Raw genomic sequence first — 13,607 nt, forward strand, 5'->3', positions numbered from 1 at the left:
AAAAATCTCCTTGATGTTCAGCTTGCAACTCAATTGTTTAAGAGTCTAGTATCCCACACTCAGAACTAGCTAGTGTGTTTGGGAGTGGGGATCACAGTTTTCTGTGGTGTTTGGCTATTGTAGAGTAGTTATTACCCAAAGTCTTATCTGTTGCTAGGTTGTTCTTTCCTAATCCTTTAACGAGAGAGATCAGGCTTATATTGGGACTCTTGTGTCTGCTCCCATTGGCCTTTCTTGATTTTTGGCTTCCTCAGTTCCAAGTCTTAGATATGAGGTGAAAACAAAACCAAGTGAACTTACCAGTATGTAGTTCTCTAGTCCCGAGTCAGTGTGTCTTCTTCTCTCCACCGTTCAGAGTCTTCCTAGGTTTGTCTTATATAAAACATCCAGGAGTTTTAGCTTTACTTAGCAGGAAACTAAGGGAAAGTACATCTATTCCATTTTCCCCAAAACAGAAAATTTAAAACCAGCTTTTAAGAGGAAAAATTTCTAAAAGTTCCTCTTATCCACCCCTTTACTACCTTCTTCCCACTAAAATTATTGTTAACAACCTTTTAATTTTTGCTAGTCTTCTAGGGGTGAAATAGTATCTCATCTTGATAAATATAAATTTGTTGGTTACTTGGATAATCCTATTCATACTTTATTCCATTTTTCTGCTGGGTGATAGCATATTGCTCATCAGTTTGTGACAGCTCATTGTACAGTTTTATCTGTCATATATATTGCAAATATTTTCTCTGTCTAAGTCCAAGTTATTGCCAGAGTATTTTGTGAACATTTCCCTTATCATATTTACCATATTGCATTGTGCTTTGCTGACAATTGCTGTCTCTGCTAAGATTATGTCCCTCAAGCTAAGGATCATTGACCCACTCTGTAAACCCCTTCCTAAGCAATAATTTGTACATAGTAGGTACTCAAAGGCTACTTAAAGTGATGTTGAATTTCCATCTCAATAAAAAAGTCCCTCAATGTTCCCTTTCCTTCGTACCATCCTGACTGACATTAATTACAGATGTCAAGGTAAACTCAAAATTACATTCAAGCAAAGACACCAGTCAATGACAGCACCCTCCTCCCCAGAGCTGTGCTTTGGGCATAAGGAAAGTCAAGAAAACTGCACCATATGCTTGAATCTAGGTGGAAAGTCTTGAAGAGAGCGAGTGTTTGTGATTCCAGGCTACAAAGCCTATTTTCATGTTATGTGTCATTTGTGGAACAATCTGATGTTACAGATGGCTCAAAGCTTTTATGCTGAGTGATCTGCTGCAAGGAGAGGGAATGAGATAAAGAAGGAACAAGTTTGTCCTCAATCTACGGTCTGTCCCTCACTATGGGGAACTGGGGAGCCTCATGGTCAGCCAAAGTCACAAAAATAAAATATGACAGATAGTGGAGGGGGTGGGTAAATGATGAAAGGAAGGGTGGGGTGTGCGGAGGACAAGCAATGTATGAGGGTATTGAGGAAATAGGAAATAAGTGTGTATCGGGGACCGAACAGACAGAGGTATCTGGGAATCACCCAGACATAAGAAAAAGAACCCAGTCTCTGACATTAGACAAACATCAGTTCTAAACTTGCCTCTTACTTTCCTCTTACATTGTCTAAACTGACTGGTCACCTTCATGGCTTGAACACACAGATGTAGGTACCAACCTTTTACCATTTACCTTTCTGTAGTATTGCTATGCAAAATCTCCCTGGGTTCCATTCCACACCTGGTTGCTTCTGTGTGCTGCACTGCTATTACTGAGTGGAAGTTTTCTGCTAGGATGTTCTCTTACATACAACAAGATTCATCCCTTGTCTCTGGAGGTCACCCTAACCTACGTGGGATGATAAGACTACTTCCCTGAATCCATCTCCATAGTTGATCCTTGCTTCTGAGATTCCAATGTCAAAAGCATGTCAATGTCTACATAATGCTGCCAATCCAAGGGAGGTCACGTCTGGTCATACAAGGCCTTCTCCCTTTGCCACATTAAATGCTCCCACGTAGCAAGATCATGTGGCCCTCATATGGCAGCTCCTGCAATGACCTTTGGTGTGGCAGGCAAACAGGGAAATGGCACTGAGCAGAATCACTGTTCAACATGAATGTGTGTAGTAGCTCATGGAAAGCAAATTAAGGAGCTACCTCTACAATATATGTTACCTAGTAAAATGTTTCATTAAAGAAATGAAAAAACTATATAAAGAAATTATCAAAAGACAAAAAAGAAAACCTGAGCAAACTGAAATGAATGCCATTCTTCCAATTAAGAAAAGTCTTATTTTGAAGCAATGTCATGCCTCCCTGCTGCAGACCAGATGCTTGTGTCACCCACACCAAAATATGTATGTTGAAGCTTTAATACCTAATGTGATGACATTTGGAGATAGGATCTTTGAAAGCTAGTAAGGATTAAATGAGCCATGAGGTGGGCCTTCAGGATGGAATTAGTGCCTTTATAAAATGAAAAAGAAACATGAGTGCTCTCTGTCTCTCCATCACATGATGATCCAACAGGAAAGTGGTCATCTCAAGTCAAGAGCACAGCCCCCCTGTCCAGCACCCCACCATGTCAGTAGTTTGCTAGTCTTCATAAATATAAAAAAATAAAATTTCTACTGTTTAAACTATGCACTATATGGCATTTTGTTATAGCAGCCCAAGCTGACTAAGCTATTCTGTAAGCCCATATAGCATTACAGAACATCAGAATTTACTTCCAATATTTTTGGAAGTTAGGAACTTGATCACTTCCTAAGGGGAAAACTAAGGGAAGAGAGAGGTACATATGTCTAAGAACAGTCAAAAAAAATCTTGAAGGTGTAGAAACACAGATTCAGAGATATCAAGCATCTTACCTTAGGTCACACAAGGTCACACACCAACAGTTCATAAGAGGATCAAATACTTTGTTCCCCAAATGCCCCTTTTAGGTGAATTTAACTTAATTGTTCTCTTTCAACACAGTTTATCATTAAGCAAACTGTGAACTCCACCTCTAGTCCCAAGACAGAATTCAAAGGAACCAATGAGGCTTTAAGTTTCAAAGAAAATCCAGGTAGAGACATCTAGTCTCACAATCTGGGACTCACTCCTAGGGAGTGTCATGCATTCCCTCAGCAGATGACATGGGAAAGTCCATTTGGGGAAATTCAAATAAAATCAGAATTACTGATCTTCTGGCATTTCAACAGCCAGGCTTAGTAACACAGTAGAGATATTCTGTGGAAGTCTGAACAGGTAGGTACCTCCTAGAGAAAACAGAAAGACCTTGCACACCAGCTCATTCCTTCTTAGCAAAGTTTCTCCCTAGGCAGTGGAGGCTCAGTCATTGTACACTCTTCCCAACCACATTCCAGATGGAGAGAGGAACTCACAGACTACAGGGGGCAAGAGACACAGCATTCAGAACCCACTGAGTATCGGTGTCTCCATTGGGTGCCACAGAAAACAGCTGCTCTTCCTAACTCTAACCTCTGCTGCCTTCCAGTTACCTCTAGTCCCATGGAATTCTTTATTTCCTCTATCCCCTCACATCTGCTGTAAAATCCTCCAAGTCTAAGTCTATGGCTCCCCTAGTCTCCTCCAGACCTCCCTATTTTCCCAGTGCCTTCCAATTCCCTGTTTCTCTTATTTGTCTCCTAGTTTCTGATTACCCCCAAGCTGCTCTGTTTCTTTCTCATACACACAGTTGGCCCCAGTCACTCCCCCTGTGTTTCACATCCTAAACAATCCCCTCACATCTCTTCCATCACCCTATGTAATTCATGAAAGAGAGAGTCCCTTTGGGAAGGATTAGAAGAACATGTATGAGTTTTCCAGGCAAAACTGACTTGAAGAGAATAGGGTGGCATCTATGAACAGTAAAACCTTCAGAGTGACCTGAGCAAAATGTACAGTGGCATAGAGTGATAGAAGTGGATGCTGGAGAGGGAGAAACTTCCAAACAGTGAAAAATCCAGTATTCTATACTAAAAATGTTGGACTTAACCCAATAGGAAATGGATATTCATTTAAAAGAAGAGTCCAGAAGGTACTAGTGCTCCTTTGTACTGGATTTATAAGATGCAATGGAAATCCATACCAACAGCCTCCAATCTTGAAGAGCCCACAATCTTCAATCACAGGTAACATCAAGTGATATAATAGTCACCCCTCTTATCTGCAATTTCACTTTCCATGGTTTCAGTTACCCATAGTCAACCACAGTACAAAAATGTTAGATAAAACGAGATATTTTGAGAGAAAGATACCGCATTCACATAACCTTTATTAAAATATTTTGCTATAATTGTTCTATTTTATTTGGAGTTATTTTTCATCTCTTTCTATGCCTAATTTATAAATTAGACTTTATCATAGGTATACCTGTAAATGAAACACAGTATATAGAGAGGGCTTGGTATTTTTCTGTGGTTTCATCCATTCACTGGGTGTTTTGGGACATCGCCCCACGGGATGGGGGCATTATGACATTGGTTATGTTACCAGAAATGTGTAAGGTTGCTGTTGCTTAGTTATCTCTGTTTTTGTAATAAATCTGGAGAGTCATAACTGGCAAGCAATGCCTTGCATGCTGCTTTCTAGATATTCTTGCTGGTTTTGACACTTCTTCCAGTCTCCTCCCTAAGGCTAATGAGGACCTCAGCTCCTGCTCTTCTCAGGAAAACTTTACTCTCAAAGCTACTTGATAATAAACATTGCTCTCATATCTTGACATATTGACCCCAAGGACATTTAAACTCTCACATACACTTGAGAGTTTGGTAATCAATGTCTCTCTCTTTCTCTCCCCACTTTCCTCTCCTTTTTTTTTTTCTTTCTCTCTTTTAAACACACACAAACACAAAATTTTTCAATGTCCCATTTGTAAAAAAATACAAGGCATCCCTATTTTAATTCAATTAATAATGGATTGATTTTTAAATTACTGGCATACTGATAACATCTAAAACTGCACACAGCAAATTTTGTTATTGACTACAAATTGAAAATTCAAGCTTTATTTTTTGAAGTTCGATCCCCGACCAGCCAGGGAGCTACCTACATAGCGTAGCAGACCTCTCCTGTCTCGCCCACTGCTCCCCTCAGCAGTGCATTTCAATAGATCTACCTGTTTTGCTCCCCACTCTGTCTCTGGTGAATCCTCTCATCCCCCGCACCTCTGGCCTATACCCCAGTTCTTATATGGATAAATAAATAAATCTTTAAAAAAATAATAAAATAAAAATAAATTAAAAATTTAGATCTGCAAATTTTGACCCAGAAAAAAAAAATGGACTTGATGGAAATAATGACTATCACATAAAGTCATAGCCAGGACCATTTAAATTTGATACAAGCAATAACTAATTAACATATCAAATTTTGTTTCAAATTTTACATGAAAAAGTTTTGATCCAAATGAAAATAATTTCAGTAGAGTTAACATTTTTGGAAATGGTTTAACTGTGCTATGGGGAAAACTGATCAAGGGATTAAATTGGCTTAATGGAATTCACTCCAGAAAACACTTTCTGGATGGAAAGTCCATCAGACTTGATATAATTCTAATTTAAAAAGTCTTGGATTCAAAGTGATCTCAAGGTAAATGAAGAAGCATGAATGTTTTTATTTTTTTAAAGATTTATTTATTTATATAAGAACTGGGGTATAGTCAGAGGTGCGGGAGGGCGAGAGAATTCACCAGAGACAGAGCAGAGAGCAGAACAGTCAGACGGAACGAAGACACTGCTGAGGGGAGGCCACACCATGTAGGTTTCTCCCTGGCCAGCCAGGAATTGAACCCACGCTGCAGAGGCTGCAGACAGCTTCACAGCGTGGTGCTCAACCCGCTGTGCCACTGGGGAGGCCTGCCTGAGTGTTTTTAAAATCAAAACAGAGGTCAAAATGGTTAGGTCAAAAAGTTCAGTCCAATAACAAGTGTAAAGTGAACACCATGCTGGATGACTTCAGTTTGTCTTAAGGCAGAGGTTTTGATCTTAGGTGGGAAAAGAACAACTATATGATGCTAAAACAATCAACAAGTCACACGGGAACATATGAGTCTCTTAGGTACCTATGATATTAGCAAGAACAGAAAGTAACATGTGAAAATATGTAGAACAACATTTCTAAAATTAGGATAGTAGTAAACTTATTCAGAGATGTTTTGAGACTTAATCCTAAAATACATTTAGCTCCCAACATAGAGTGCACCAAATGTGAGCGCTGTAGTAGTGGGAGTAGTGCTGATAGTAGCAGTAGTAGTTGAGAAGCTATGCAAAACATTAACGTGAGTCATGAAACTAGGTTAGACTTGGAGAAACTTTGTATATTTCCTGCTCTCTTCCTCAAAAATCAACTCCACTGGCTATCTACATGTCTTCTGTGGAGAAATGTTTGTTCAAGTCTTCTGCCCATTTTTTAATTGGGTTCTGTATCATTTTGTTCTTAGAATGTGTGCATTCTTTGTATTTTTTGGATAATAACCCATTGTCAGTTGTATGATTTGCAAATATCTTCTCCTATTGTGTTTTGTTTTGCTATGCAGAGCTTTTTAGTTTGATGCAGTCCTATTTGCTTATTTCACTTTTATTTCTGTTACTGTTGAACTGTTGCTGTTCCTTCTGTTACTGTTCTCTTACTATTGAAGCCACAAATATATATCACAAGATCACTGTCAAATAGTTTACTGTATATATCCATATATGTTATAGTTCTGGTCTTATATTTTGAACAAAAGATACTAACCACCACTTCTTACTAAGGAAATGCAAATCAAAACATTTTAGAATGGCTGTTATCAAAAGACAAGAAACAAATGTTGTGGTAAAGATATGGAGGAAAGTGGACCCTCATACACTGTTGGTGTGCATTTAAACTGGTACAATCACAAATAGGGTACACATACAAACAATATAGAGGTTTCTCAAAAAAATTAGGAATAGCAATACCACACATGATCCAGTTATTCCACTTATGGCTATTTATCCAAAGAACATGAAAATATTACTTCAATATGATATATGTACCTCTATGTTCATTCAATTTACAATAGAATTATTTATAATAGCCAAGAACTTTGGAAACAACCTAAGTGTCCATTAACAGCAGGATGGACAAAGAAGATGTGGACTACTACTTGGCTATTAAAAAGATGAACTCTTTCCATCTGCACAATATGTCTAGAACTAGAAAGTATTATGCTAAGTAAAGTCAGAGGGAGAAAAACAACTAACATATATTTTCATTCCTGTGTAGAATATTAAAAAACCAAGCTAGTAAATAAATAAGACAAAGCAAACACAAGCTCTTAGATGCAGAGAACAGATGGTGATTGCCAGATAAAGGAGTTGGGGAGTGGGTGAAACCAGTAAAAGGGGCCAATTTTATGGTGATGGAAATCATAATATTGTATACTTCAAACTTATACAATGTTATAAAGCAACATTACCACAATAAATTGTTTTAAATATCACCCTGACCAGCTCCTACCCTTTGTCCAATGCATGCACTGATGCACACAAACACACACCCTACAAGGAAGGATGCGCCTTTGCTCCTGCTGTTCCTCTTCCTGGAATGTCCTCTTTCACTCACTCCCACCTAGAAAATATTTATGTGTCCTTCACAACACAAATTAAATGTCATTTTTTCTATGAATTTTCTATTGGCTCTTCTGCTATGCTCCAAGAGTCTTTTATCCATATTTTATCACCTTATATTATTAAAGTTTGTGACTATTTCTCTCTGAGAATTCCTTGAGAACCTTTTTCTCCTTGAGTCCTCAGTACATGGCACCTGGTAGATGTTTTTTCAGACCAGATTTCCTAATGACACTCATATTACGATAAATCTCCCTCTTGAGAAGCACACCAGTATGACCTGGCATACTTTGCAGAGAAAATTAGATTGTATTGCTTTTGAATAGGAACACTTCTGACTAGTAAAAAATGTTCCGATGAAATGGCAATTTAATGCCAAAAGAAAAGGTTTAGAACATTCCACAGAGCTGTAGAGACATTTACCTCCAAAACTGTGTGGCTAATATTTTTATAAGTTTTCCTGATCAGCAGAGCACTCCTTACTGATACAGTCAAGGGATTCAGGAACTCTCACCCTGTAGCCACAGGAGTCTTGGGGAGGTACACATTGACTTCCAGAATGGTTTGGTGCCAGGAGATACATTCTATTCCAATTTACCAGTGTGGCAGAGTAACTTCTTGTAATATTGACATGCTGAAGAATTATAAGAACAAGAGTGCACTGTGTGCATTGCAATCTGTCTCCCCCTTTCAGTCTGAGAGAGTAGCCAGGCATTTCTCTTCTCTTTCTTCAAAGAGCAGAAAATCAAAATTCCTGAAACACGACATCTCTTTCTGGCTTTTATGAAGACCTAAGATCGCCAAAAAGATGACGCTAGTCATCCTGGAAGGGGGTGGGAGACTGGTGCTTGCCCAGGGATGGCGCGTGAAAGGAGGAAACACTAGGGGGAGAGAGCACCTACCACAACAGGGAAGAGAAGAGATTCTCAGTAACAGGACAACAAGCCCTCCCCCATAAAAGTTTGAAAGACTTGGCAGGGCTTTTGGGGAAATGATAATGTGGTACACATTATCCAAGGAGGCTGGATTTGGGCACACCCAGACTCCAAGCCCCAGGGGAAATATTCATGCCCAAGAGCAGGAAAGCTGAGCGCCCCCATTTCAAAGTGTTGTGTGCTTATCACAGGTAAGGAGCATGGACTAAGACTAGACTAAGACCACCCTTCTCAAAGGACTATGGTGGTGGACTGTGGTGCTTTTGTGGTGGGAGCACTGGAATAATAGCACAGAAAGGGGGGGGGGAAGGGATCCTATTCTTCCAAACAATATAAAACAGCATTACCTCAGTAAAGTAAATAATGGAAGAAGGGACCTCCCCTAGTATGTTACCCCACCTAAAACCCCACACCCACAGGGTGGGTTGGCAGAGTAGAGAGACTCCTGATAAAGATAATAGAGGGTTTCCCATTAGCTTGGCAGGTTGCTGGTTCAATCAGCTGTCTTTAAAAACATCCCAGGAGATAGTAATGTAAGTTCCAGCTGAGAACCACTGCCTGACGTAGACTTCCCTGTCCACTCTTTTCTCTCCAAAAGGGCTACTGCCAGTGCCCACCTCCAAGGGCTACCTTCTCATTGCAATCAATGTAACTGGTGCCCACTGGAGGTTCCTGGGGCAGCGCACTGGGTGGACTATCTCTGCTCAAGAAACTGCTCTCCAAAAAGCAGGAAAACATCAATCCTGTCTCTTCCCTATTAAAGACTTAAATGTCTTACCATTACATCAAAATGAAAATCCAAGCTCTTTCTCAAGGCTAAAGGTCTATTCCACCTAGCCCCTAACTTATTTCACCTCCCCTCCAGCACCATCCTCTCCCCAAACTGACTTTATTCAGTTCCTCAGACCTGTGAAGCCTTTCCTACCTCAGTGCTTCAAGCAATTTGCTCTCTCTATTCAAAAAGTACTTTCTCCATGGATCATGAAGCTGACAGATCATCCCTTGGTTCTCAGCTCCAGTTATCTTTTTAGAGTCTCTATCTTTGGCCACATGATCCACTGTGGCATCTCCCTCCCCAGTTATGCTTTACCCCTTCCAATGGTTCTTGTCTTCGAAGTTCTTGTCATGACTTGAAATTCTTTCCCTGTCTGTTTATTCATTTCCTCTCAGCCTATCTCTCCTCCTCCTCCAACCCAGACTAGATTAGAAGCTCTATGGAGTCAGTTAAAACTTTCATTTTTTTTCCACCTTAACATAATACCTAGCACATCATATATAATAAAAAATTTGTTGAGCAATTTAATTATTCACAGGTCCAAGAATGGTAAAACATTCAAACAAGTCTCTAAGTCTTGTCCTCCACAACAAACACGTCTTGCAAATAAAGACATGAAGGCAATCAATGCAAAAGAGATTGGCCCAAGACTATGAAACCTTTTCATGGGGCTAGGATTTAGAATCAGGTCTCCAGTCTTAGAGAGGAAAATAAAACCCTAAATAGTCCAAGAAGAAATGTAGGAAGAAGGACCCTAGTAAAATTCTAATCTTGTCAACTAGGGCTAGGAAAATAAGGCTTGATATTTTGGATACTGAACCTTACTGATAGAAAAATTGCAGAGAAGAACAAGGAAGCACAGCAACCTAGGGGACCACAGAGGCAACTGCAGGTATCCCTGTAGTACATGCCACAGGGACTTAAGCAACATTATCTCCTCATAACAGGAACTGTCTATGTCCTGGGATTGGTCCGGAAGTCAAGGAGGTTACTAAGAACTGCTGTCCCACTGAGTTTCCCTTATATATATATTTACATTGAGCAACTTCTTCTACTTGCCAGGCACTGAGCTAAATACTGAGTTAACAGTGATGAAGAAAACAGGCAGCAAATGAGCTTAGAGTCTAACAGGAGAGTCAGAATAAACAAGGAAGTTGAGCAAAGCAAATTCAAGTTCTGTGGGACTCAAAGCTTGTATGATTTGGGGGGCAGGGAGAATGGTTAGGGAATATCTCCTTAAAACATGAAATTAAAAATACAAAATTAGATGCAAAAGTAAATGTCTATGATTAGTAAAACTCACAGAACTAAGCAACCCCAGATAGTATATGTACATTAAAAACTAAATTATAAAGCTAGCAAAAGTCAGGGTCTAGCACAGAAGTAATCATTTAACAAATGTTACATTGCATTATTATCACCAAAGCTCAAAGCAAATCTATATTTAAAAAAAAATGAGCATTCAAGATAACACCACAAAACACCACAAAATAAAAACAGACAATTATAAATCAGAGACATCCTGCAGGGGAAGAGGAGGGAGAGGAATCAGAGGGAGGGAGGGAGAGAGGAGCACAGGGGACTGAGGTGATGGTACACGGGGGCATTGGTGAAGGAAACTCTATGGGGACTACACCTGATGGGGGGGGAAGCAAATACTGTTTAAAAAATGAACAATGGTGTAAAAAATAAATTTAAAAAATGAGTAAAGCAATCAACAAATTACGGTTTTAAAAACTGACAAATACCTTTGGTGGGGGGAAACAGACAAATATCACAAGCCACAAAATTCAGGAAAATATACTGTAATACTTGTATTTCTTTCCCCAAATATTTGGTTGCATATCCTTTGGTTGCCTCTTCATGTGGTGGCAATTCATAATACAATGGTCCCTCCAATGCTACTGAACATGAAGGACATACAATGGAAAGAAAGGGGAAGTCAGAGTGAAAACTAACATCAATCTTAATGGATTGCACTAAAATATAATACAACGGGCCTATGCAAGCAAGGGGCCTTGAAGCATTAAGCTTCATTAGCTTCATTGTATATAAAGAAAATAGGAAGTATAAGGTCTAATGGAAACAGATACTGCTGTTTGCTATGTTCAGCATCAGTCCCCACCCCCCCTTCCTTCTTTGGACAAAAGGACAATTCAGACAATAAAACATTCTTCCATGCTATTTGGAGCAAACACATGTCTTTGCAAACTCTAGACACAGGCAATCCAAGTGTACTCCATTCCCTGGGTTACAGCGATTGGCTTGGGCATGGGCACTTATGAGAAAGGTCAATTTAGTCTTCCCTGGAATGTGATGGATCTTGGAGAATGGTGACCTTGTTGCCTCGATGATTGTGGGTATAAAATTAATTAACTAGAAGGAGAACTTCAGTCATACAAAATGCTAAAAATTTTTAAAAGGAAGGAAAAAAAGAGAGGGAAGGAGGGAGGGATGGGAGAAGAGAAGGAGAGAAGGAAGAGTAAATGGAGGTGGTAGAAGAGGAGACAGCAGCAAAAGTAGGAAGAGATGAGCACTAGACAAGCTTCAAAACATAAATTCAGATCCTGTATCCATCAGGGCTCTATCCATTAAAGCTACATGGTCTTCTCAATTAACATGACTCAGGAAATTTCCTTTCTGCTTAAACAAGTTTGATTTGAGCACGTGCCTCACACAAGAGAAAGAGTCCTGATGAATTCAGAGAGTGTGCTGCAAGGGGATTTAACCTAGTCTGTGGAATTAGGAGGCAGGCCCTTAAAGAAATTACCCTTAAGCTGAGACTAGAAGAGAAAATGGGCAGTAACCAAATCATTTATAATTCTGAGAAGCCCTGAGCTATCTGGATGGTATCAGAGTAGAAGACATGTATGATTTAAAGAGACCTCTGCTCCTTTCCAGAGTAAGAGGCCCCATGATGGGCCAGGAGTTTTTCTTCTCCATACGTGAATCCTGGACAGGGGTTATTCACTAAGCCTGAGAAGAAGGAGAGAGAATGTACATCCCCCAAAGGTCAGGCTTGTGGTTCAATGTGACTTCTATGCTTCTCTGAGACTCTGGCTTCCACCCTCAGGCACTGGGGAATCTTGGTCCTGAATCTGATATCAGATGCTCCAATTCAAGGAACATCACAGAGAATCATAAATGAATTGTACTACCACAGAAATAAACATGATACATACTTTATAACATCCTCATGCTATTCACAAGATTTCTCTTAAGTTATTTTTATTCTCTGAAAATTAATAACCCTATATATAGTTCTCATATTGAATTTGTATATAGATTTTGCATACAATTGTACCTCTGGAGGAAGGACTCAGGACCCTACCAAGATACCAAAATCCAGGGACATTCAATTCCCTTATATAAAGTAGTATTTGCACATAACTTATGCACATCCTGTCATATACTTTAAATCCTCTTTAAATTACTTGTAGGGCCTCACCCAGTGGCACAATGGTTGAGGGCTGGGCTGCGAAGTGCCCCCAGCCTCTGCAGTGCCGGTTCGATCCCAGCCGCTAGTGAAGGTCCCACATGGTGTGCAGACCTCTCCTGCTGCACCCACTGCTTCCCTCAGCAGTGTATTTCGTCAACCTGTCTGTTCTGCTCCCTGCTCTTGCTCTGCTGAATTCTCTCACCCTCCTGCGCTTCTGACTGTACCCAGCACTTGTATAAATAAATAAATAAATAAATAAATAAATAGATAGATAGATAGAAAGTTAATTTAAAAAATAAATAAATAAATTGCTTATAATACCTAATGCAATGTAAATGCTATGTAAATAGTCGTCCCATTGTATTATTTAGAGAATAATCACCAAAAAAATCTGCACATGTCTGATACAGGCATAACCATTGTAGACCTAAATACCAATAGCAGTATTTTCAATCTGTGGTTGACTGAATCTGTAAATCTATGGACACAAACACCAACAAAAAAAAAAAAAAACCAAGAATTATACTTCTGAGACACTTCCCTGTGACATAGTATCCCCCATTTTATTGATAATAAAGTGAAGGTACAAATAACAAAACAGAAAATATGAAAAAGTTCATTATGAGACAGGAAATATCTGGCCTGTCATGGGAATCATTATCATTCAGAAGCTGGAAATACTCTTCGTCAGAATCACACTTAACAAAATTATACTTTTTAAGTAAATTTCAAAAATGGAGACGAGCTCAGGATTCAAAATGGAAACCAGATTAACCTCAATCCTCCCACATCCCACGCCTTCTAAGAGATCATGGAGGAGAGGACATACTACATAAATAAACTCAGTAATGATTTAATGGAGAGAGTGGGAAAGCA

General features: G+C 39.4%; 1 long non-coding RNA gene across 3 annotated transcripts in view; it reads right to left on the reverse strand.

Moving 5' to 3' along the window:
• Window positions 1–13,607, reverse strand: part of LOC119240185 (uncharacterized) — a 266,551-nt gene that overhangs the window by 221,236 nt on the left and 31,708 nt on the right. For 2 of the 3 annotated variants that reach the window (XR_008551243.1, XR_005124099.2), the window contains one exon: window positions 301–372. The exons of the other annotated variant lie outside the window; for it this stretch is intronic. This is a non-coding gene — a long non-coding RNA (uncharacterized LOC119240185). The remainder of the gene's footprint in view (window positions 1–300; window positions 373–13,607) is intronic. 3 annotated transcript variants of the gene reach the window in all.

The sequence above is a fragment of the Talpa occidentalis genome, unplaced genomic scaffold (assembly GCF_014898055.3).
Source record: "Talpa occidentalis isolate TD23 unplaced genomic scaffold, MPIMG_talOcc4v2.1 talOcc4.12, whole genome shotgun sequence".
Lineage (NCBI taxonomy): Eukaryota > Metazoa > Chordata > Mammalia > Eulipotyphla > Talpidae > Talpa > Talpa occidentalis.